Below are 26287 nucleotides of genomic sequence, written 5' to 3'. Positions count from 1 at the left end.
AAAAAATCAATGAACAGTGTATGTCCTTTTAACCCCTTTCTCTAAAATTCTTCATTGTTTCCCTCAATTCTCACACAGTTGTATGTTCATCTTCATCTACTACTAAGCAACCCCTTCCTTGAAGAAACCTGAACCTAAACATCAAGTTCACCTAAATCCACACGTTCTCTGTCTGCCGCAGACACACTGTCAGAGCACGGATGAATTGACTGTCACCTTACTTAAGTAAGGAATTGACTCAATCCTGTCTAATAAAGAGGCTACTTAGTGATATCAGGGCACTGGCATTCAGTAGCGTATCTGTTGCTAGGACTCTGGTAAAATGGTAGAAATTCAAAGTAAGAATGTACGTTTTCAAGAAAAATAGAAATGCAGTCTTACAGAAATGAAAATTAACAATAGAACAGAACATTGAATAAGCAAAGGAGATTCCAAAAAAATAAATGTCCTAAGGTCACGTACCTATTAAATGATAATTCAGAAATGAAATTTCTAGAACATATTTCTAATGACAATTTTGCCCATCATATTTAGATGAGAGCATTTATATGGCACTTACTGTGTGCTAAGAGTTTCTAACCTTTGACAAGGATTAACACATTTAACCTTCATTGTATCTCTATTGGTCAGGTTCTGGTATTATGCCCACTTTGCAGAGGTATAGAGCAGTTACATAGCTTGCCCAAGGACACACATCTTCTAAAGGTTGAAGGCAGGACTTAATCAGTCATTCTATACCAAAAGTGCAGTTTGCTATGTCATTTCTGGCAATGCTGCAAACATCCATTGATTACGGCCTTCAGCCATAATGAGCTTGCATATTTAGACTTCCGCAGAAGACATCTATGGCTTTAAGCACCAGTGTCTACGAATTGTCCTTTCAACATTTACCCATCTGGAACAAACTGTGATCTTTCAAAGACAGAACGAAGTGTTTCCTCTCTGAGAAACCTCTCCTAGTTCTTGGTCTAGAAAGGTAGAATGAGCAGTCTTTGGCTCTGGCTGCCACTGCATCTGGGCATCCTTCTAACGGTTCTTTTTTGTTTGTAGTTCCTATCTCTGGGACATGATAAATGAAAATTGACTAGATGGCCACCTATTTCTCTAAAGGTGGATCTTTATCCACCAGACTTGAGAACGTATGAGAAAAATGTATCTGACTCCACTGGCATAAGAAAAGTCATGGGTATTCTTTTCTTGCCTCTCCAAATAGTCTCCAAGTGTGAACCCTGGAATGTCTTACACTCTTCTGAACTCTTCTTTTCTGGGTTTCCGTATTTCATTCTGAACTTTTTTTTGGCACATAAATTTAATGTGCTTTAGTCACTTCACCCAAGGACCTGAACTCCTTGTTGAAGGGACTGGCCCAATGATCCTGAGAGTTCCCTTTATTGGCCATTTCAGACTCAAGTTCTTCCCCAAATGGACTTTGATCTCAATTAATTTTGTCAGAGTCCTATAGCAGAAAGAGCCTGGAACCAACTCCTGACAGCTATTAACAATGCAATATGAAGGTCATATCACACTTTCTTATGACCATAATAAACAAAATAAATGAGCCTTACTCATTAGAAAGGCTAAGTAAAAATTCAAACTTTGAGAACTTTGACTTGGAAAGGTCTAAATACATATTAAAATTGTTTTCTTCATTCTGCTTAGGTCACAGTAAAGAAAATATTCTAAGATTTAAAGTCATTTAAGTGTTTTTTTTATGTGAGTAAGTTGGCATTCATTCTGGTATTTATAATTAAGATATCTTTTTGGACATGAATAATTTTGCATGAGCAATAATCAAACTCCTGGATACTGTAGTTTTATTTACAAATCTGTAGCTGACAAATGCTTTTAAAAAAAAGGATTTTAGAGTAGAGTGTAGGGGTACATGGTTCTACCTTGCCATTTGGAAAAATTACTAACTTTTCTCAGTCTCAATGTTGTCATCACTAAATGTGTGTGTGTATGTGTGTTTGAGAGAGTATGTACACACTACCTCTTAGTCATTGCAAATATTCAAAAAAGCCACACATATTTGCACTAAGATGGTTATCAAAAATCCTGTGTATTGGGAACCAGCAGTTAGCGTAATGGCTATGTCGCTGGACTCCCACGTAGTCGACCGCGGTTCGTGTCCCGGACCCGGTGGCTTAAAACTCACGCCGGGCACGTGTGCGTGCGTGCCCAAGATCCCGAGAGGAGAATGGAGGAGAAGGGATTGCGGCGTGACCATCCCCCCTGGGGGGTGATTTCTCGCTTTCTGTCTCTATGTCTCTCTCTGTCTGTCTGGCAAGCGCACGCGCTCTAAAGTGAAAATCTCTCAAAAAAAAAATCCTGTGTATTATAATTTTCTATAATAAAATAACACGTATGAAATAACATACATTTAAATGCTTACTTTTACTCCAACCATTATTAGAATCAAAATTTGTCTCATTATATCGACCTTGACATACAAACCTACTCTTGAATTTAATTTACTGCTCTCTCTTTCAAATTATCCACAATCCTCTTTTATGTACTTGGAATTATACTTGGGTAATTTGCTCAAGGAAAAGATACTAAAATAAGCAGAACTGCTTCAAGTAACCAATGCAGACATGATTTATTTTCGTCTTGTACATTGAATGGTGACCTAACAGTCCAGTGTTATAGTCTGTGAGGCTGACCTGCTTGGGAAGATTCTAAGATCACATTCAGAGACCTCCCTGAGTACCCCAGGCATCAATGCGCCCAGAAGCCCAGCTGGCTGAGGCAGGGAATGTCTCTCTGTCTTATTTCTGTCCCTCCCTGTCTCTTTTTTTTACAGAAGAAATAAACTTTGAAAATGTCTAGACTTGGAGATACATTTTACAAAAGAAAAAATACATAAAATAGGCCTATTTTTATAGGCAAGTATGGTGGGTTTTGTTTTTGATTTTTTTTTTTTTTAGGTAGATTTTTTTTTAGGTAGAGCATTTCTCCCTATCATAGAGACAGAGCAAGAAATCACCCCACGGGGGGGGATAGCCACAAGCCTCGAGACAACCCCTTTTCTTCCCTTCCCTGGAGATCTTGGGCATGCACACACAGTCACACACTTGGTGTGAGTTTTAAGCTGCTGGATCTGGGTCTTAAGTCTCATTGACTATGTTGGGGTCCAGCGATGTAGCTATTGCCCCATCTGCAGGTCCCAGTATGGTGTTGTTTTTTATCTTATGTTTCAGCCAATCTGCAGGAGTCAATGTTCTACATAAAAATTCTGGCCAAACATGGGAACCAGCAGTTAGAGTAATGGTTATGTCGCTGGACTCCCATGTAGTCGACCATGGTTCGCATCCCGGACCCAGTGGCTTAGAACTCACGCTGGGCATGTGTGTGTGCGTGCCCAAGATCCTGAGAAGAGAATGGAGGAGAAGGGATTGCGGCGTGACCATCCACCCGGGGGGGTGGGTGATTTCTCGCTTTCTGTCTCTCTGTCTATCTGGCGAGTGCATGTGCCCTATAGCAAAAACCTCTTAAAAAAAAAAAAAAATTCTAGCCCAACAGTACAGGAAAGTCTGTGATTCTCAGAAGGTACAAACATTTATTTTGAGTCTATTAAAGTATATTACCTTTCTTTATGGTTTATATAAATCAGTTAAACATTTTTAAATTAGTTATATACCACAAATATGAAAACAAAAATATCAATGTCTGAAGTTTTTAAATCTATGTGTAGGTCACAACGCAACATGTGAATTGATGTAGTTCAGGAAAAACAGCCAATTCCGTAGCTTCATAATATAGACAAAATTCAGTACATTTTTTGTCACTAATGAACATTTTTTTTTTTCTGTAGAAGAAGAGAATAAAGGACATAAACATACTAGTTGCACTAAAAGTTCAATATCTAGAGTTGGCTTCGACATGGCAGCAGTTTCAGCACTATCTCTGAATTATGGATTCAGCTTCTCTGATATATGTTGATGAACTCTAACACATGTAATTAAGCAAAATAGTATAAGGAATGACCATTGGAATACAAGACACACTCTATTCTTGGTTTGATTGACTGTTTTCACAAGGCCAATTTTTTATTGTAATTTTAATAGAGATAAAATTTAAATACCATTAAATTCACCATCTTAACTATAGTGAATTATGCAGCGGTGTGGCTTTTAGTATAGTGAAAATGTAAAACCATCACCACTTTGTAATTCTAGGACATTTTTTATCAACAAGAAATGAAATGTATTAACCAGAATCATCCTATCTTCCTATCTTCCCTACCCCCAGTACCCCTGACTCTAGTAACCTCTATTCTACTCTACTTCTTTGAGGTTAGTTTTTGTTTTTTCCTTTTTGCTTTCATTTCTGTTTGATACATTTTAATATCAGAAATGTAATAACTTGGAGCATGTTTGGCTTGTTGGCTTACTTTAATATAGTTAAAATTATATTCTGAAATGTTACAGTCTTATAAGCATCATTTGAATTTTCTATACATTTTATTTTGCTTATATCATTTTTTTCTTCATCCAAATCTGAGCCAAACTTGACACTGGCATCTTTGTTTAGCTGCATGATGGAGAGTATTTAATGGGAAATATGTGAAGAAATTAATTAATTTATTTTATGAATAAGTAAGAATGCCTATTTGTATTGATAGTGGAAAGCATGTGAATTCCTTGGGGATCCAAGGACTTTGTTTAGAACCAAACATCACTATTTCCTATGAGAACTTCAGCTCAACTTCTTCCTGCTGTGTCCTTTAATTTCTTTCTCTGGGCACCCAGCAAACTCGACCCCGGGGGGATCACCGCATTTATCCGACACAGTAGATATACAATGGCCAGTTCGCTGTATGAAAAATATAAGGAGAGAACTAAACTAAAGTTCCCCTTTCTTCTTTTTTTCTTCCACTTTAATCTTTATTTTGACACTGCTTTATAAAATAGAAGTCATAAATTGATATTCTGAATCCAAAACTCTTTTCCTATCCTTCAGTCAACTCAATGTGTATTTTTAAAAATTACTTCCCATTCACTCCAATTCAATAGCTTTTCCTACCTTCTCATATTAAAATAAAATTTTGCAGTGGATAAGGGAGCATATAGAATTTTCAGGTAAGTAGTTTTGTATGCAATATGCTGGCTTACTGATCTTGCAAAAGCTACTTAACCTTCTAAGGGCTCAATTTCTTTTTTTAAAAAAAGGGAGGGGAGAAGAAATAATAATGCCTAACAGGCAGGTTTGTAGAACAAATTAGATAAAGATCTTAGCATGGTGTCCGGCACGGCATATGTGCTTAATTTAAGTTTTATGAAAGGCAAAATAATAATAGTGATGATCAAATTTACTATTCACTGGTCCCTGCTTTCTGCCCAGCATGCTCAGATTAGTGTACTTTTAAATGATCTGAATAAAACATAGAGATTGAGCATCTAATTGATTTATTAGTCAGACTTGGCAAACCCTTCAAATAGCTAACAGCAGAAGCATAAGGTCTGGAGTTCTTCGCTTTGTCTTAAACTTACAATGTTAAATCACTAGAGTATTTCACTGACTCTTTTTTTGTTTTTTGAAAGGAAAGACCAATTGGATGAGGAGTATTCTTTTTCTCTGTGACTTAATAAATTAAGACACCATCTGGAATTTCTGAGGCCCAAATTCCAATATATCGATGATTAGAAAATACCTAACATATTTGCTAGATTCAGATGTCCTTTTTGATACCTGTAGTCCCATCAACACAAGATGAAGAACAGTTTTTCTATGGCCCTATTTCGTACCTTCCCCTCCCCGTCATTATACTAAGCCAGTGGAGCATGTGCTATCCAGGTGGTGGTGGATGAGGTAATGGAGCAATTTTCAGAAAACATCAAGGGAAAATGCTACTGACACCATGGGAGTAATTAAAATATTTAGAGCCTGGTATCTTAGGTAAAATATCACTTTTTCTACGTGATAGAATTTACAAGAAGTCAGAAATAGTTAGAGTATAAGGTTAATGAAAGAAAAATTAATCTGGTGAACACATAAATCTTTAGGATAGTGTTAAGATTATTTTAGTCAATTTTTTTTATATCTTAATCTTCAGTAGTATGCTTTCAGTTTGACTTGAAAGTATTATTAACAATTGGTTGAAATAGTATTTATTTAGAGACTTCATATATTTTGGGAGGAGAAGATTTCTTGTGAGCACTCACACCGCCATCCCTTCTCCAGTCTCCTCTCTGGAGTTTGGACATGTGCCAAAGTGCGTTTAAGCTGCTGGGTCCTGGGCTCTGTCCATGGTCAACTATGTGTGAGTCCAGCAACGTAACCATTATGACATCTACTAGTCCCAATGTGGTTTTTTTATATTTAATCAAATTTAGGGATGAGTAAAACTGAAGAATTGAAATAGGTATTGATGCCATTAGAGAATTCTTGTTGATATTTGAGAATCAACAACTTTGATTTGGGTAGTGACAAAAGACCATTCATAGAAAAAACATGAGTAATACGTTGCTATTAAAATCTTACATTGGGATATATTTAAAAAAAGAAACACAAAAACTTGTGTTTTGCAAAGTGCAGGTGCTACCATACACTAGAAGTGTGTGTAGTGTGTGTACAAATGTTTGTGTGTTATATATGTACATATATGCTTCATTATGTGTTTATTTATGACATTTGCATGTTTCTAGGTGTGCAGCTCTCTGAATATTAAATAAAATACGTTTCTAGAATCGTAAGGGAAAAAGAAACATTCCCAATGGAATTTTCCATTTAAAGTCTCTCCACGTTGGTGACTGGGCGTCTGAGATGGCAGCTGCAACATATCCCGCAGGCAGCTTGTGCTGCCAGACAGGGGGCAGGCTCCCTGCAGAAGTCCAGGCAGTGCCCACACCCACGGCCTCTGTAATGTGGCACGGCAGGCCTCGCCCCTCAGCAGATGCTCCAACAACAACACGGTGAATAAACCAGGAGGGAGGCCATGTGTGTTGCCTTGAGTGAGAACTGTGTTCCTGTCCTGGAGCTTGTTTCAGGATAGGAGAAGAGGAAAGACAGGCAGAAGTCAAGGAGTCGCGGCCTCTCCCCAAACCAGTCTGTGCATCCAGGGTCCAAAGCAGCCAGGCAAATGCCCAGTTGAGCTGCACCAAGATGCCCTCAGCAATGTTTTGGAAGCACTTTGCACTCTCCCAACATCCCACAGGAATAACTCTGCTGCTTTGACACATTGAGCAGCAGCCTGGTTGTGGTAGTGCTTAGAAAGATTTAAATTTTCTTATGGTCCTCCGGCACACATCATTTCAGCAAAAAATAAAGTAGCACAGCTTTCAGACAAAGCAAATGAAGAGACTTATGTTAGTAAATCCAGATTTTCATACTCTATTGGTGTTTGCAAAAAGTTACCTAAAGGGGCCTAGCCAGTGGCATGGCGGTTAAGGTGACTGGATCCCACATGGCCGTCTGAGTGGTTCAAGTCCTAGACCCAGCAGCTTGAAAACAATGCTAGGCGTGTGTGTGAATGCCCAAAACAGAAGAGAAGAATGGAGGAAAAGGATTTTAGTGTGGTCATCCCCCCCCTGGGCACCAGGATGTGGAGCGATTTCTCACTTTCCCTCTCTGTGTCTCTGTCTGGTGAGTTCACCTGCCCTATAGCAAAAACTGAAAACAAACAAATAAAACCCTAAAGATTTACCAAGTTTTAGGAAAAGGCTCCCCAAACCAGATGCTCTAAAATGGTTTATTATTGAGTTTTATGTAATAATTTACAGATACATATAGATATATTTTCCAAAAGTACATCTTGATTTATGTGTTCCTATTTATAAGCATATTTGTGTTTGTGCATATGTATAATGCTTGTCCTTTTAAATTAAATAACAATAATAATACAATTTGCAACTTGAATTTAAAAACAAAATAAGAAATAGAAAACTACCTCTTTAACAGAATTTATACACTTTCAGGTCAAATAGTTAAGATCTTTAATTTATTTTGTCACAGTTATGAGATTGTACCAAAAAAATAGAGAGAGATAGACCAAACACCCTTGACAGAGTCGCATCATGCTAAAATCCCTTTCCATAGCCCTCCAGCTCCTCATGGTCCTGGGTGCTTGCATGCACATCTGACATGTTTACAGTATTTAAACTCGCCGTCAGTCCTGTGGCTTCCAGCCTACTGGCCACTTGCACTACTGCCATGACACAGTGTCCGGACCTAAAATACTTAACACTTTAATACTAAACGAGGGCGTAGAGGGTCGCAGTTTTCTCTTTGGCTAAGATGAGTCTTAACACTACATTTGACCATAGTCAACAATGTAGATTCAACAAAAGTTAAGGTTTACTTGCAAGTATAAAATGCTGAGATGGCCAGATAACTCTGCAAAGCCCTTGTGTGTAACCAAAGGCTCACTCGCAAATCCAGCAAATCTCAGTCTAGAAAGCAATTGAGAGTAATGCAAAGAAATACTGACATTTACCTGGACAACCAAAGGGGGCCTAGCCAGTGGCATGGCGGTTAAGGTGACTGGATCCCACATGGCCGTCTGAGTGGTTCAAGTCCTAGACCCAGCAGCTTGAAAACAATGCTAGGCGTGTGTGTGAATGCCCAAAACAGAAGAGAAGAATGGAGGAAAAGGATTTTAGTGTGGTCATCCCCCCCCTGGGCACCAGGATGTGGAGCGATTTCTCACTTTCCCTCTCTGTGTCTCTGTCTGGTGAGTTCACCTGCCCTATAGCAAAAACTGAAAACAAACAAATAAAACCCTAAAGATTTACCAAGTTTTAGGAAAAGGCTCCCCAAACCAGATGCTCTAAAATGGTTTATTATTGAGTTTTATGTAATAATTTACAGATACATATAGATATATTTTCCAAAAGTACATCTTGATTTATGTGTTCCTATTTATAAGCATATTTGTGTTTGTGCATATGTATAATGCTTGTCCTTTTAAATTAAATAACAATAATAATACAATTTGCAACTTGAATTTAAAAACAAAATAAGAAATAGAAAACTACCTCTTTAACAGAATTTATACACTTTCAGGTCAAATAGTTAAGATCTTTAATTTATTTTGTCACAGTTATGAGATTGTACCAAAAAAATAGAGAGAGATAGACCAAACACCCTTGACAGAGTCGCATCATGCTAAAATCCCTTTCCATAGCCCTCCAGCTCCTCATGGTCCTGGGTGCTTGCATGCACATCTGACATGTTTACAGTATTTAAACTCGCCGTCAGTCCTGTGGCTTCCAGCCTACTGGCCACTTGCACTACTGCCATGACACAGTGTCCGGACCTAAAATACTTAACACTTTAATACTAAACGAGGGCGTAGAGGGTCGCAGTTTTCTCTTTGGCTAAGATGAGTCTTAACACTACATTTGACCATAGTCAACAATGTAGATTCAACAAAAGTTAAGGTTTACTTGCAAGTATAAAATGCTGAGATGGCCAGATAACTCTGCAAAGCCCTTGTGTGTAACCAAAGGCTCACTCGCAAATCCAGCAAATCTCAGTCTAGAAAGCAATTGAGAGTAATGCAAAGAAATACTGACATTTACCTGGACACTACTAGAATGCTGGATAAGGTATGAATCTGGTTTTTAGTATTATTATGGAACAATACACACAGTTCTTCCCAACGAGGACATGTTTAAGCAACACTGTTCACTCATTCCATTACCACCAAGAATGTTGGTTTTTACGAAACACTGAAGTAGTGCAGAAGAAAAAAAAGTTATTTTGCCTCATTCTTTCATTCTGCATACAGCCCACATAGCATCTTGTTGCGATTTTGAGATCTACCATTGTATTTTTTCGGGGAGGTAGAAGAGTTTCTGTGGAAGTTTCATCTCCAGTACAAGCTCTGAGACCTCCCTCTTGTTAATAAGTGGGCAGGCATCTACACACACAATGAGAAGATTGCTCCAAGAAATGGCTGCTTCTGTGAACGTCTTCCAAAACCAAACCTCTCAATGAAGCCACAGCGTGCCAGGCCCAGTGTTTTGGAATGTCTACCTGCGTTTGTACCTGCACGGCTGTGCATCACCTGCTTTTCCCTCTGTTACAACATCTGGTGGTTTCTGAAAAAGGCCTTTGGCATCGGTTGGCAAGTTTATAGGGAGGATGCTCTTTAATAACCATATGGAGTCACTGGTGCTGTTTTATCTCAATCCTTCCTCTTATCTTATTTCCCCTCAGCAAAGATAATTTTATGCTACAATAACTTCATGCAGTTAAAGTTCATTCTCCATGGAGAGAGGTTTAAAGATGGAGGGAAAAAGAGAGTTTGTTTCAGTGAACAGTTTCCTCAGACTCATAAGACTTCAATTATAGTTCAGTTGTAATTGAAAACAAAATTAACACAAAATATCATTAAAAATAAGAAGAGCAAAAATAAAATAAAAGTGTAAGGATCTCAGAAAATGAAACTTCTCCCAGAGTTTTTGTTTTGTTTTGTTTTGTTTTTGAAAGCATGGTCAGTGGCATTTCCATGCTTTATTTCTGAATGTGCCCATTTCCTTCATCCTAATCAGTAATCCAGTTCTTGAGAACAGTTTTTCTTCCCTCCTCCACCCTGTCTATGTCTATAGAACCAACTAGCTGGAACTAATGGGTAAATACAAAAGGACCCACATTATGTCGAATCTAGTGACTCCATTCACAGAACCCTCCTAGTAGATGCTCTGTTATCATGAATATAAATGAACTGGTGGAACAATGAAAGCTACCAATTTAGTTGAGTAGTTTTCATTGGTATGCATTTGCCAAATGTATGGTATTTGGAACCTCATTGATCACCATCATGCCTTCTTGTAGCCAAAAGAGGAAAAGGAGGGAAAGTGAAGAAACAAAACCCAACACAACAACAACAACAACAACAACAACAAAAACCCTTGCTTCCTTAGGTAGTCTATTATTTTACTTATAAGTGGTTGGAAACATTTTACATACTATGTAAGTAATGAGCTCTCCTGTGAACACAGCAATGTAAATATCTGTATTTTCTTTCTGGGACATAACACATCCTGTTTCTTGTTCCGAGAGCACCAGGATTCTGACCATCTCCTTTAAGGTTGAATGATACACCATTGAATCTCAGTCTTTTTCAGTTCATTTCGTATTGCTCAGAGGTTAAATATTTCAAGGAATATGAATCAGTCTTGTAGAATCGTTGCTCTTTCTTATTCTCTTTTAACAAAAGCAGGTTCAGAGACAAGAAAAAGAAGGGGGAAGACTTTAATGAAGAAAATCTGTGCTGAGAATAGACCAGTGAGCCAATAAAAAGCCTCAATTAATTGACAAGCAGCTGCCTGAGCTTCGAAAGCATTGACTCAAGTGTTTTCTTGCTCATAAGTAGACAGTTTAGGAGATATAGAAACTGCCATATTTTCCATGGTAAATCAAGGTACAGAAACCATGAAAACAACTTTAAATCGCCCATTGCATGAATGACACATGGGAAATAATCCTGTAATGTTTAAAAGGTCCAGACAAAGAAAATACTACCTGCAACTTCATTTGAGTTGAAAAGGACTTTCTGGAATTGGCCTGGTAATTAATTTCCTTTTGTGAATGAGGAGTTCATGCCACCCTCTCCTTTGAGATATGATCCCTCTGTCCCTTCCCAGGAGGGCTTCAGTGCTCTGGGAATTTAAATAAAGTAAAATAACGGAACCATTAAATTCTATTAAAGACTTGCTAAGACATAAGACTGAATAGCTGAATTATTACATAACATTATACATTTTTCTAAATCCACAAGTCCCACTTCTGATTCTGCAAAGCATATGGAGCTTAAAATGTAAAGACTTTGTAATTTTATTCATGTGTACTTCCTGAGGATGCATATTCCTCAGTTTTGTTTGTTTCTATGTTTTTTTCCCATAGAGATGCTGATTAAAACAAAATTGAGTCAGAATATTTCATAAGTAATCTTTCTAGTTCACAGGGAAAATGATGTTAAATTTGACCAGTTAGCATTTATGAATTATTCCGTAATACTAATGGTTTGCCAAAGAATTGCAAAAATAATAGATGACAATTTTCAACATTTAATTAAGGGTATCAGACAGAAAATACAAGAAGAATAAGTATACTTCTATATTGTGTTAAATGCACATACATAAATACAATAATATGGATAATATATATTTTATTTTGGGGTGGTAAAAAACTCAACCTTTAACTACTTTACAGTGACAGCAAGTGCTACAGGTAATTAATTTGATGAGTTAAGTATAAAAGACCATTGATGTAGGCTTGGGTAGAAATTCAAGTATAGTCATGAAATTACAAGACAAAATTTAAAAACAACCAAGCAGAAGGAAGTAAAATAACAAAACCCAGCTTCTAAATTAAAACAGAAAGTAATTGCTTGATAATGTATCCTCAGCCTATAGCATTTGTGACTTTCTCCTCAGTAATCTCTGTGGAAATTAAAAAGGTGTTTCTGAATCAAAGAATCTAATCTACTTTAGAAAAGGTACCACAACTATTTAGTTACTTAATAAAATGTCACAGTCCTTTGTTCTCCCACATTTGGCTATTGACATCATTTTTTAGTCAATTAATTGCCCCTAAATTGCACCCAAATATATCCCCTGCTTCCCCTCAGTAAGTAAAGCAAATGACACGCACCATCTGGTTACCAAAGAAATAGCAGCTGCATGTTTATGTAATTGGACCTCATGTGTCTTCTTGGTTAAAATGATGGCGTATCAGGTATACTGATATTTTTTTTTTTCTCTTCCATAGAACTATGCAGACAGAAAAAAAAAATCTTTTATAAGAACTTTGTTCAACTAGAGGAGAACATTCTGACTTGGATGTAAAGCATCATCTCAGAATACCTTTGATCAAGGCATATTTTAGAGAACACTTTCATTTACCTATATTTCACTCTACTCGTTGCTTACATATATGTGAGTTTCTGTGAGTATGCAAAATTCAACAGTGACAGAGTAAGAGAGAAACAGAATACTTTCGAGAAAGAATAAGAAATACAGAGGGAGAGGAGGAAATGAGAGAGGGAAGACCGTAACACATAGTACAAAGTGACAGAGACAGAGACAGAGGTAAGCGGACCCTTCCTGCACATGTGTCCACATACACAGAAACCACACCTACTTCTAGGTTAGCACTGTGCGTGTGATGAGATGCCCGCAGTGTGGTTTTGTGACACTGCAGTAGAATATACTGTGGAATGCTTAGGAGCAATCATGCATGAAGCCCAGGGATGCCATTCCTTTGAGGGAAATGGGATGTGTTGCTTCAGTAATGCCTAAAGCACAATGTGACCTCAACACAGGATTTGGGGCCACATTCTCAATCCTGGTTCTGCCTGGGATCATAGTCCCCTATTGGAAATGTGCTCTGGTTCTCCTGGGGTGTGCTTCCTGCCTTGAAGGACATGCCAACAAGAGCCTGTATTTTCTCCTCTGAGCTGGTTTCTGGCCACTCAGGACTCCAAAATTCCCAGACCAAAAGGTCCACTCCTGCTTCTAGTATCCACTGGGTCCCTGTCCTGTGTTTATTTTTGCGAGTACAAACTCTCGTCTGTCTAGTATGCTCACTCCCTGTGCCCAGGGATGCCCAACAGGGCATGAAGCTCCTACACACGGGTGGTGGGGGAGCTCCTACACACTGGAGGGGCTGCAGTGTTCATACACTGGTGTCACAGAGCAGGACAGAGCTGGAGGTAAGAGGAATGGTGATGGGGTTCAATGGGGGACAGTCTGACTCACTGGATGATGTCATGTTCCTGTGAGAAATTCCCAGGAGTCTTCAGATTCAAAATTTGAACCTTGCCCATCGATGTCCTAGTTATCCAGGCAGGATGATAAGACATCCTTTATGGAGAACTGGATAACCTGGTATTGGACTTTATAACAATTGAGCATGGTACACATGCACTTTATATATATATTTTTTAATTTTTTGTACTAAACCAAGATATGTTACTGGTGTGTTTGTTCTGAGAATTAAACTAAGCTCCATCTCAGACATTGCCCTGAGAAATTAGTTTTGATTTTTGGGATTGGAGAGATTCTGCTAGGTAGTTTAGTTTGAAAAGGCGGGGGGGGTGTCATAGTGATGGCAAAGTCACGCCTTGCAACCACCTACTCACCAACGAGGGGAAAAAAGTATGGCATACCCAGTTTAATTCCCTAATATCTGGGTCTGAAAAGAAGATTTTTATACATGCACTTCTTTAAAAACAACTCACTGACCAATCTACTCCAAACATTTCTTACACTACTGTATGTATGAACTTATTGAGAAATGAAAAACTGCATTAATATTGAACATAGCTTCCTTAATTTAATTTCACAAGAGAAGACAGTACTTTAAAAACAAAAGACGCCCACATTAGATCTGCTCTTTCATTGTTCTATAAAAGCCACTGCTCAATTTGGAAAAAAAAAAATGTTCACACTATTTCTAAGCAAGTGAGAATCCTAAGGAAGAAAAAGAATCATTATCTCAATGCCTAATTAATTTTAAAAAATATTGTAATGCAGACAACTGCTCAAATATAATGGCTCTACATCAAATATAAAGGTGCTACCTCAAATTGGGAAATTTAGTGGCAACTGAAAAAGCAACAATTGCAATAAAGAGAAAAAAAAATGAAAGGTAAAATGTGCAGCTTAAGAAGTAATATCCTTAACAAAATCTCGATCAGTTGCCATATAACTGAGAGGAACGATATTACTCTTTAACACTTTCAAAACACTGGTACTTAAAAATGAATATTTTTAGTAACTAACTTATCAGTTGCAGGCTTATTATCCTTCTTGGAATCTTGTCTTCCTTAATTGAGGTATTTGCATTTGGAAGTTCCTTTGAATCATCTTATGTTAGTGATCATTTGCAAATAAAATAACGGATAAAGCTTTTTGGAATGTATTCAGTCATCCTAATTAGGAGATGCCAAGGTCTTCTCTCAGAAATTATGAGACCAGGTGTCCTTCTCTAAATGCTTTCTTGCTCTGGCCTATGGGATAGACACTTCATGACTAATCAGAACACTTGCTTTCAAATAGCAATGAAAACTTCAAACAGTTATCTTTTTCTTGGGTAAAGCTCTCATGCGTTAATATCAATGTGTGCTTTTCAGTCTATATTAGTAAAAGGAAAGATTTCTGTGCCTTGCTTTCCTGAAAAAGATAAAAGGTATGATGAATTTTAAACGTTGCCCCATCTTTAACTGCTGGCATCCAACAGATCATCCCCCAAATGTAGAAAGATAGGAAATCCCCCTCGATAACACTCAGCACCACTGACCGTGCTTTGGGTCTAGTTTATCAGCACTCCACCCCTTTCATTACAGACACTCAATTTTACTCAAGTTCAACTCTTGAATGCCCCATTAATTGGTGACGATATCACTGTTTTATTTTATATGAGATTCTGAGTTCTGAACTGTTACTTGCTAGCCCTTTGGACTAGCATGTGTTCCTATCTTTATACTTAATCTTGGTGTTCAACGCATTAATTACGTGCCTGAACATTTTTGTTCACTAGCTCCTAATGAGATGAGTTGAATTAACACGTACATGACGTGTACCTCCAGCGCCTTTGCCCATTAGGGTCTCTCTTCCTCATTTCCTTTTACTTTTTGGTTTCATTTTTTTCTTCCTCCTTCCCTTCATTCCTTTCCTTCCTTCTTTTCTTCCTTCTTCTCTGTATCATTCCCTCCTCCTCTCTGTTCTTTCCTTTTTTTCTCCATCCATCTTTTGTTTTCTTTTTCCTCTCTCCTTCCTGCCAACCCTTCTTTTTTATTCTTTCTACTTGAATTGTGATATACTCCCTTTCTCATTCCACTTAGTCTTCAACTCCAGGAGAATGGAATCTTTTCTTGCTAATTCACAAATTTATCTTCAACACCTATACACTTCTTGGTAGAGAGTCATATTATTTAAATGCTGCTTTAAAAAATGATTGAAAGAAAATGTATAAATAATGTCTCTAAATCTTTAGGACATGGTTTAAAGTAGTTTATAAAGGTCACTGTTAGATACGGGAATAAATATAAAAATGTAATATTCCCATATTTTTATAAGGTAACTGTTTTGGATAAAAACTTCAAAAAATAATTTTACATCATAAAAATCTATGAGAATGAAAAGTAATATTCTCCAAATACTATATAAAATATTAAATTTAGAAATATTCGTGTATGAAATAGAAATGAAGTACATTGAGATATTGATGTTCAATGAAGAGTACTTTGCAGTCATTAATACCACGTTATAGGGCCAGATGGCACAAAGGTAATGCGTCTGGACTGGCATAGAAAGGCCCTGGGTTTCTGTCCTGGGCCTCCCCGTGTATGCTGAATATACACGCACCAGCTCATGTCCAGGCTGGCAGAGGCTGGAGGGGATGGTGGCCCGAGGAGCCTGCTCTCACTCTTTCTTCTTCTCCTTCTCTGTCTATTGTAATGAATAAATAAACAAAAAAATGAATAAATAAATTAAATAATGGAGCTTGGTTTTTCTGTTATATGAAAAAAAGAAAAAAGACCATGGAATTATATTTACTGACAGGTTGCAACTATGAACTGAAATTTACATAGAGAGATTTAGATGCCATTAAATAAAATATAAATATAAATGGTTTGCTGATGATGTTTTTAAGAAATTCTAAAGGCGTTAGGAGACTAAGTTTGCAAAGTTTTCAAAGGTAACACAGACAGAAAGCATAATACTAAAAAAAATGGTGATCTCAGCTGGGCTGGACTGAGCTGTATATCATGCCAGGTAAAGTCTCTTCACAATCTAAATTATGTATGTCAATTTAATGTTTGAATAATAATAAATTTTTAAAAATAAAAAAGAAAAAGAAAAAACACCTAATTCTAGATTTTTTAAGTTAATCCAAAGTCTAAACTTTTATTTTTATTTTTAAGTGTATTTATTTCATGAGAGAGAGATACAGCCAGACAGACAGAGAGAAAGAATCTTGACAGGGTCTCACCATGATGTAGTCCCCTCTCCCTAAACTAACCAGGATTACAGGTGCACCTCGTTCCTGGCAACTTCAGGTTGACCTGGGATCCAAAATTAGGACTCTCATGTGACTCTGGTATTGCACAGTGGTGCACTACTGTTTGCACCACTGGGACTAGGCAAAATATTCAGCATTTTTGACTATTATCTTATAAGGTCCTACTCTTAAGAACACTGGTTTTACTCACAATTCACATGCATTGGAAAAGGACTGGATCAGGAGTGAAGTGAATAGAGAAGGGTTACCGATCTTCTCTAGGATGTCCTGGAAGGCCCTGGGAGTAGCTGTTTCCATTATGGGGGGCCGTGGGCACTAAAGCACCATAACTTAACCCTTAGAACAGACAACTGTCCTCCAGAACAGGCAAAGGCCACTAATTACCAGTTTCTTCTCAAGTCTTGAGGAGTGCATAAACTTGCATATTCCATAGCCTATGACTCCATCTCTACTATTTGTTGTTTGTTTTAATAATATCTTAATGTTACAATGGACAAACTTAACCCTAGATTTTTATGCTTTACTGTAGTTCTTGTCTGGAATACATGGGGCATGTAAAGGCATAGTCACAAATCCTCATTCTCAATTCAGAGAGGCTCATCCAGGAGGAACTGTGAAGGCCATTTCAAAATAGTCGGTCTTCATCATGGAGAAATCAAGAGAAGTTTGTGACTCAGAGTCAGTGGGAATTGCAAGAGGTAAAGCCCAAGTTTTATGAGAACCTCTCTTGTTACATGAGAAACATGGAGTGGGTAGGAGGGCTCTCAGAGGGAGAAGCAAGGACGCATTTCTGAAGCTATGCACATCACCCCTGCTACAGTCATATGTGAGCAACACAATAAAACGTGTGAGGAAATTCAACCCACTCACTGGTTGTTTGCCACAGGTCCCCACCCTTGGCTTACCCTTCTCTTTCATGATTTTTAAAAATTATTATTATTTAACTGCACCTACCTTCTTTTAACTCCATCCTTATTTTCCTACTGAGACTTTTAATATATAATATTAATACATAATTTAATATAAATATAATTTATATATATGTGGGTATGTGTCTTTCAGTAGAAAGAAATAATCAGGGAAATTTGATATTTGATTCTAAAGATGAACGAAGACTGATTTCTATGAACAACTATGATATTACTAGATATCACGTAGTGGCATAGACTACAAGTGTGCAGTGCATTTATGTGTGTGTGTACTGAGAGATGTCTATTATGTATACAGGTATGTGTGTGTGTGTATTCATTGTCTCCAGACAGCTGTGAGTGCAGCACAGGTAAAATCAGTGGTTAGCTACAGAAAAACATCTGAAGACCTTGGTTTACCTGTGGAGTTAAAGCTCTCATGTACCCGAGCAGTGAATAACTGATATGGTGCTACTCTACAGACAAGCCCACACCTCCAGGCTGGGCCGACATCCATGTCTCCCTCAAGCCAAGTTAATTTGTTCTTTCCCCTTTCCTTTCTCCCCAAGTCTACACATTCAGTTCAATCTCTCGCTTCTAAGGAAGTGGTAACTGTGATGCTCTATTAATATATATATATATATATTACATGTACATATGCAGTACAATATGACTATATCCTTTCCTGGCTTTCACAACCAGCAATTTCAATGGGGTTGAGTCATAGAAACGAAGACTACTTTAAATTGTCTCTTGCCATGCTTTTAAAATGTATACAAGATGGAAATTTCTTTCCATGTCCCTGGATGAAAATTCAGTCTCCTGTTCTTTTTTTTTTTTCTGATTACTTTTACTTGGCAAAACTACTTTTGATCATCTTAGGAGACATTCACAAAAACTTAACATTGGTTCTTGGATTTTTCACTCTTATTATGTAGTCAAAACTAACATTTCTTTCTTTCTTTCTTTCCTTTCCTTTTCTTTTCTTTTCTTTAATTTGAAGCTGTTCTACTTCCCCAAATCCTGACTGTGGGTGGGTAGCCTGGAGCTGGGAATGGGCTGGACTTACCTGTCCTCCCGGCCACACGCATACTCATTGCCTCCTCCACACTCAGTAATTGCGTCTCTCACTACTTAGGTGTTAAGGAGCATTAGCTCAGACAAAGGGCAGAAAAAATATCCCACTTTGCCAGCTACTACTAATGTTCATAGCTGCATTTTTTTCCAATGGGGACTTTGGGGATCCTAAGGCTCTCTCACCTGCAGTGCCAGCGCTACCCTGACTTTAGTCCTTGGTACGTTTGTGTGAGATTCTCTGGTTCATCCTTTATTTACTTCTCATCCTCTAGGGATCCTGGGATGCCTTCAGCAGTTCTGAGATGAGGACTGCACCTGCGTTTAGTTGGAAATATCCAACAGAATTTCAGATGACTTATGTTTGGAGCTCTCTTGGGTGCATGGAGGATCACACATTCTGTGTCCTGGCAAACTCTGGGGAGACAGACATACCCCAAGGAGCCTCAGCCTTTCATTCACAGTCAGCATCATATTTGACAGTGTAGTTTGCCTTTCTGATTTATCTAGCAGTTGTTCAGACATACCCTGTGATGGGAAGTTTTGCATGTCAACTTGACTATGTTATGTGCCCAGTTATTCAATCAAACACTTACCTAGCTATTGCTGTGAGGGTATTCTATAGACACTAATAACTTCTAGAATCAGTTCACTTTAAATGAAAGAGATTACCCTGGATTCTGTGGGTGGACTTTTTCTATCTGTTGAAGGTCCTTAAGAGCAAATCAGAGAAATCTTTGAAAAGGAGATATTCTACCTCAATACTACAGCGTCAGCTCTGTCTAAGTTCCCAGCCTGCCAAACTACCCTGTACATGCGTGTTTATACCACATTGCACGAGTCAGTTTTCATCTCTTCTTCTGTCAGTCTACATCTATCATCATCTATCTCTATCTTTCTATATGTATGTCCTTATATAATATCACATCAGATGACCCTCCCTGGTAAATCATCTCCTCTTCCCCAGGTATAGAAAATATGCTATTTGTGTGTGTGTGTTTTAAAGACAAAGTCTCACTATATTGCCCAGGCCTGCCTTGAGTTTGTAATTCTGCCTCAGCTTATGTGAGTTGCTGTGATTACAGGAGACATCACTGTGCCAGCCTTTAGGTTAGGCAGGGGCTTAAACCCAGGCCTCCCATGTGGCCCAAGACTGGAGCACAGTGTCTGAGCAGTGAGTGTCATGAGGACAGTGTCAGCAGCAGGTTTTAAGCTTCACAGATCCAATCAAAGCATCTCTCAGTGACTTGAATGCAGAAACCAAAACCCATTTGAGTGGGCTTGGTCATAATACACATGAATTATGTCGAAGCATCCTCGCAGATGTTCCCTTGGCCCTTTTGTGTCTTATTTGTAGATTATTGGTTCCAATTTGCTGTAAGATTGTGCTATGGCCCATCCCTGACATAGAGAAATTAATGTCAGAACTAAGGTTAGATCATTAGGGAGATTTTTAGGCACGGATGATTAGGTCATTGTTTCAGTGTAATTAGATTTATCCAAAATGGCTTACAGCTAACCTTACTTCTTATTTTTAAGGTTTTTACATTGTGCTGCACATGCACTCTTCAGAAAGAGAAAGAGAGAGAGAGAATGAGAGAGACAAAATGAGAGAGAGAGAAAGTGAAAAATCACTCCCCCTGGGGGTGGGGAATGGCCATGCCACAATTCCTTCTCCATTCTCCTCCTGGAGTTTTCAGCATGCACTCACATATGCCTCGTGTAATTTTCAAGCCGCCAGGTCCAACACATGAGCAGAGGTCAGCCACGTGGAAGTCCAGCAACTTAACCATCATACCACCTGCTAGCTCCCAACTAATCTTACCTCTGACATAAAATACATTCTCCCAAATGCCATGCAGAAGTTTTGGTATTATGTACACTCTCCAAAAAATACTCGAGGTCAACATGTTTGAGAAAGTATGATAGTCAAGCAGAAGTGCTTTTATTTCCTTATACCCCATTAAAGGTGTTTTACTGTCAACTCAGTTTTTTTTTCTTTTCTCTTTAATTTATGTGTCTACAAATTAACCCAAACAATGAGTTCCTAAGATCAAAAAATAAAGTAAACCATAATGCTTGAATGTAACTCTGGGTGCTAGTTGTATTTTATTCTATGTTTTTCTATGTTCTCAGCTGGTCTTTTCTATTCTTTGTGAAATTTTGGCAGTTGAAATACCAAGTTCTAAGAAGAAGGATGAGTGGGTACATTGCTTTAAGGAGTGCTTTGGAAATACGCATTTAAGGTTTTTGAGAAGTTATTTACAGGAATAGATTGGATAAAATAGCAGCATACGAAACCAAAGTGGCTGCCACTGCAACTTCCTTTCTTGTGCTCAGTGGTGGGAGCACTTAGGATAATTGCTAGACAAGTGGAAAACTCAGTTGGAAGTATGAGATTGATTTCCACTCCACCCCACCCTGGGTATTTTATTTTTTTGTAATTGTACCGAGTTTTGATTATTTCTTTTGGTGCATTAAAAATTAAAACAACAGTGTTTTTTAAGACTTTCAAAAGTTTAAAAAGTTCATAAATTCACTGTATATTTAAACAGAACTTTGATTTAACAAACTGTCAACAAAGTGTTAGTATTTTAATGACATTTATGTGAAAATGTCTACCTAGAATGTAGTAACTGTGTATTATATATTTGTTGAAATAATAAATGAAGATTTAACCTAATATGCCCGAAAGGTTTTCCTATCTTGTTTACAAGTAAAAACATGTTCATACATGTAAAAAGAAATATGTGCTTAGAGTGCCACCCTTTTTCACTTGGCTTTCTTTGATTTTGCTTGATAATCTTTCATCATTTTTCCAGCATTCAATAATTATGTAAGGACTGATTTGACTCTCATGTTTGTATTTTGAAATGACATAAAACAACAAATGACATAAAAATTATATAGTTTGAGACATAAGATAGAATTTTTGAAAATCACATTTTTGGAAGATTCAGTTTTGATTCCAGAACCGTGGGGCTTGTAAGTCATAGAACTGGAAGCAATCCAGCATCTGGAATTGAACAGAGAATTGAAAGAGTTTGCCAATGTTGTTTCATTCAAGATGTCTGAATGTAGAAACAAATATACACACTATCTATTCTCATTATTGTAGCTCATCTGGGATCCGAGTCTCACAATGTATTACTTCTTTGGCAGAAGTTATTTTCAGTACATGAATTCCCTTTTAGAATTCACTCATGTCAGGTATAATTTTACACTCTTGTAGAAATTTGGAACAATTTCTAATCATCTCTCAAAGACTCTCAACTGGAGATATTTCTACAATTCTTACCAATTGTATTAGGCAGATAACTTTCAGAAGACCGAAACTCCCATTGGAAACTGAAAAACAAACAAACAAACAAACTAAACCAAATACCAACAAACAAAACAAAGGTGAATATATCAGAGAACTATTGATTCAACCAGGAATAAAGTCATCAAGATCTTAAAGGCTGTTTCAGAGAAATAAACCAACAAATTCTAAGCTGCTTTCTCTTAGCGTCAAGTACCATTTTTGGTGTGGGATGAAAAGCTAAGAGTTCAAGCAAAGGGTCAGTCCAAACATTCAGAAAAGCCAAATATGTCTTTGTTAATATAAGATGAATACAAAGGAAAAAAAGTGCAATGTGTAATTCAAGGCGAGTAGGAATTAAGAGGCTAACATCTCAGTGAAAAAGAAGGTATACAAAAGTGAACTCTAGACTGAGAAATTTCCCATTAAAAGTATTCATCAATTTTAAAGTTATGCTAGGAAAGAAACTAAGTGGTTTAAGAAAACACAAATTAAAGTAGTTCAATTAATTTGCTAAATGGGTTACCAGTATCAACTAATGTAGGTATGCTCTGATTCAGCCAGTCCATAGTTTTATGACCATAGAAGGGTGTGCATCAATAATGTGTGTGTGTGTGTATTCAAACAATATCTTTAATAATGTTCAGAATATCAACATCTACAATTAGTAAAATTTGAGATAATCTCAAATGCCCATTAAAATATGTATAAATAATGTGTTATGCTATGCAGTGATAGCAATTGTAATGAATGTGCAAGTATAAGAAAGAATTCCAAAGCGTAAACCTCAAATTATAGAAACAAAAACAATGCAGACTGTATACATAGACTCAAAACTAATATCCAGAGTCAGATATAAAGAAAACGTTTACTGGTATGGTAAAAAATGGGGGCCAATGATACTCATTTCTTCCTTGATACGGGTGATGATCACAGGTAGAAACTTGATTTTTACACTTATTGCTGGTGAATTTTACAATATTAATTTTATATTCAGCTAATGTTTTCTCTAAACTATGTTAGAGAAATTTTCTCTTGAACTGTAGAGATAAGGAATCCCAAAATTGTCATTGATGGCACACAACCCTAAGGTGTGCATATTAGAATTCAGCTGAAAGCTTTCCCCTCTTTCTCAGTGTTCTAATTCCAAGCTAAAATGCTTCTGATTTTTTGTGTTAAGGTTGGGAAAAAAATGTAATATAAGATGACCCTAATTTACTATGCAGCACAAAGTAGGAAAAAAGTAGGAAAAAGACATACAGAGATTAAACAAATGTTAACATGTCAGGTATACCCAGAGGATCACAATAAAAATCATGCTAAAGGAGCCTAGTCTTGATGTGGAAATTGAACTTCAAATAAAAACGAAACAGTACTGGAAGATATCTTTATTGTGCTAAGACAATGTAGGGGAAGGAAGGTACAGAACAGGCAAAAGGAGACTGAGGTAGCAATGTGGAAAGCCCAAATGACCAGTATGATGAAGGGAGTAACTGAAAATATTAATAACATAACTGGGATGCTGAAAATCCAAGAATTTAGAGGAACTAGAAATTAGACACAAGTTTACAATAGTAAATGTAGTTTGGACCAGATATCAAGGTGTAAATATAGACATCTACATAAATGCCAATATTGGTTCAAGAAACATACCAGATTATTTGCATCTGCACATGGCCACATGACCACCTTGGAACTACGTGCCTGATTACTATGCTTGCCCTAAAATCTAAATTTAATCGTAGAGCAAAAGGAGGTAGGAAACACTAAGTGATGTTGAAAATGTGCAGTTGATTGAACTTAATTTGCATTAGTACATTCAAGCTTTCTACTACTTGGTGGAATTGAACACTCAAAATAGAAATAATCTTGAAGTGAAAAACAACATGAGCAGTGCATGTCATAAAATCTAAACCTACTAAAATTTCATAAGGAATCATGGCCAGGAAGTCCATGTAAATGAAGCAGCAACAGGAATATAAGGAGTAAATTCTGTTGATACAGAGGGTAAGAGGATACAGCTGTATGATGAGAATTGCCAGAAGATATTATTTTTGGATTCAGGAGACCAATGCAAATCTCATACTCCAATGTTTTCTCCATTATGGTATACTGCACTAAAATTTAAAAAGTTATTGTGCAACAAATTAAGAGGAACCAAGAAGTAAAAATATAACTCAGACCATTTATGGGTATAACCTAACTGGAAAAAGGCCTATTGAACACAGATAATCATAGCACACATCGGTTGACAAGCAATAAATGAGTTATATCACAAAGACATTGCTAATAAGAAATGAATAATGGAGAATTTGAGTAATTAGACAACTATTCATAGAAAATCCATTTTGTATTTGCACTTGGATGAAAAGAACAAATTAGCCTTTCTCGGTATTAGAACTTAGGGATGCAGATATCTGCAAGGTTGTGAGAAAAGCAGAACTCATGTCTATATGTGGGAACAGATTAGCAGGAAGGATAAAATTGTAGCATGATATGGAACACACACACACACATACACACACACACACACACACACACATAATTGGTAATGAAGCAGTCAACCAGTTGGTCAATGAATACTTACACTGCTTTCCTTTTGAAACACAGAAATTAGGTAACTTTTAGAAATTGATTTGGGGGAACCAGCAGTTAGCATAATGGCTATGTCGCTGGACTCCCACGTAGTCGACTGCGGTTCGCGTCCTGGACCTGGTGGCTTAAAACTCACGCCAGGTACGTGTGGGTGCGTGCCCAAGATCCCAAGAGGAGAATGGAGCAGAAGGGATTGCGGTGGGACCATCACCCTGGGGGATGATTTCTCGCTTTCTGTCTCTAATGTCTGTCTCTGTCTGTCTGGCGAGTGCACGCGCCCTATAGCGAAAATCTCTCTCAAAAAAAAAAAAAGAAAAGAAATTGATTTGGCAAGTATATTAATGAAATCATGAAGGGTTATGCTGTGGTTCAGTAATCCACCCCAAATCCCTGCACTGAAATTTTGTTGCATTGTAAAGATGTTATGTGAAAATTTAGTACCTATATGGTGTCCCAGGTTGGGCCCTTTGGTCATGACAGAGTCATTAGTGTGGAGCCCCTATGATTGAGTTCTACTGAGTTTAAAAGAGGGGAAAGGAGACCAGATCAGGTAGAAACATACCGACAGCTGCTCTGCTCAAGACCTCTACTTTGGAATGCCTTTCTTCCACATGGCCATAACTGCAAGTCAAAGAAACCCTAGCCTCTTGAATTTACCTGATCTTGGGTCTTTCTGTAAGCAATGGCTTAATGGACTGAGACAAACTGACAAAAAGCTATTATAATTTTTTGGCAAAGTGATAAAAGCCTAGGATATGATGATAGTAGCTGAAATGGAAATGATGGGACCATTATAAAGGGAGGATCACTTACAGCTGTTGTTCTACTGGATGCATATGGTTAAGATGAGAGAACTAGAGATGGACCTAGAAATAGTGAACAAAGTGATGATAATATCAACAGAAAAGGAACTGTTGAGAGGAAGAAGCTGGGAATTACAATAAACTTTGTCTGAGGTTATGGACATAACTCTCTAGAAGAGAATTAGAATTTGGAAGCATCGTACTGATCTCCACCACCTAGCATAAAGGAGCGTGAACACCATGCTAGTATAAAAAGATAGAAGGCTGGGACCAGCAGTTGGCATAATGGCTATGTCATTGGATTCCCATCTGGTCAACAGTGGTTCAAGTTCCATACTCGGTTCCTTAAACTCATGGCGGGCATGTGTGCATGCATGACCAAGATCCTGAGAGGAGAATGGAGGAGAAAGGATTATAGTGTGGCCATCCCCCCGGGGTGTGATTTCTTGCTTTCTGTCTCTCTCTGTTTTTCTAGTGAGCGCATGTGCCCTATACCAAAATCCTCTCAAAAAAAAAAAAAAGAAAAAAAAAAGAAGGTTGAAGAAAGAGGAAAACAACCTTTCAAGTGCTCTTATTTGAAGGAGTGGTGGAAATTTAAGTCCAAGCGTAAGCTACCAATTGTATAAGTAGGG

Source organism: Tupaia chinensis, unplaced genomic scaffold (genome assembly GCF_000334495.1).
Source record: "Tupaia chinensis unplaced genomic scaffold, TupChi_1.0 Scaffold000057_1, whole genome shotgun sequence".
In the NCBI taxonomy this organism is placed as follows: Eukaryota; Metazoa; Chordata; class Mammalia; order Scandentia; family Tupaiidae; genus Tupaia; species Tupaia belangeri.
Note: the sequence above shows the minus strand (reverse complement) of the source record.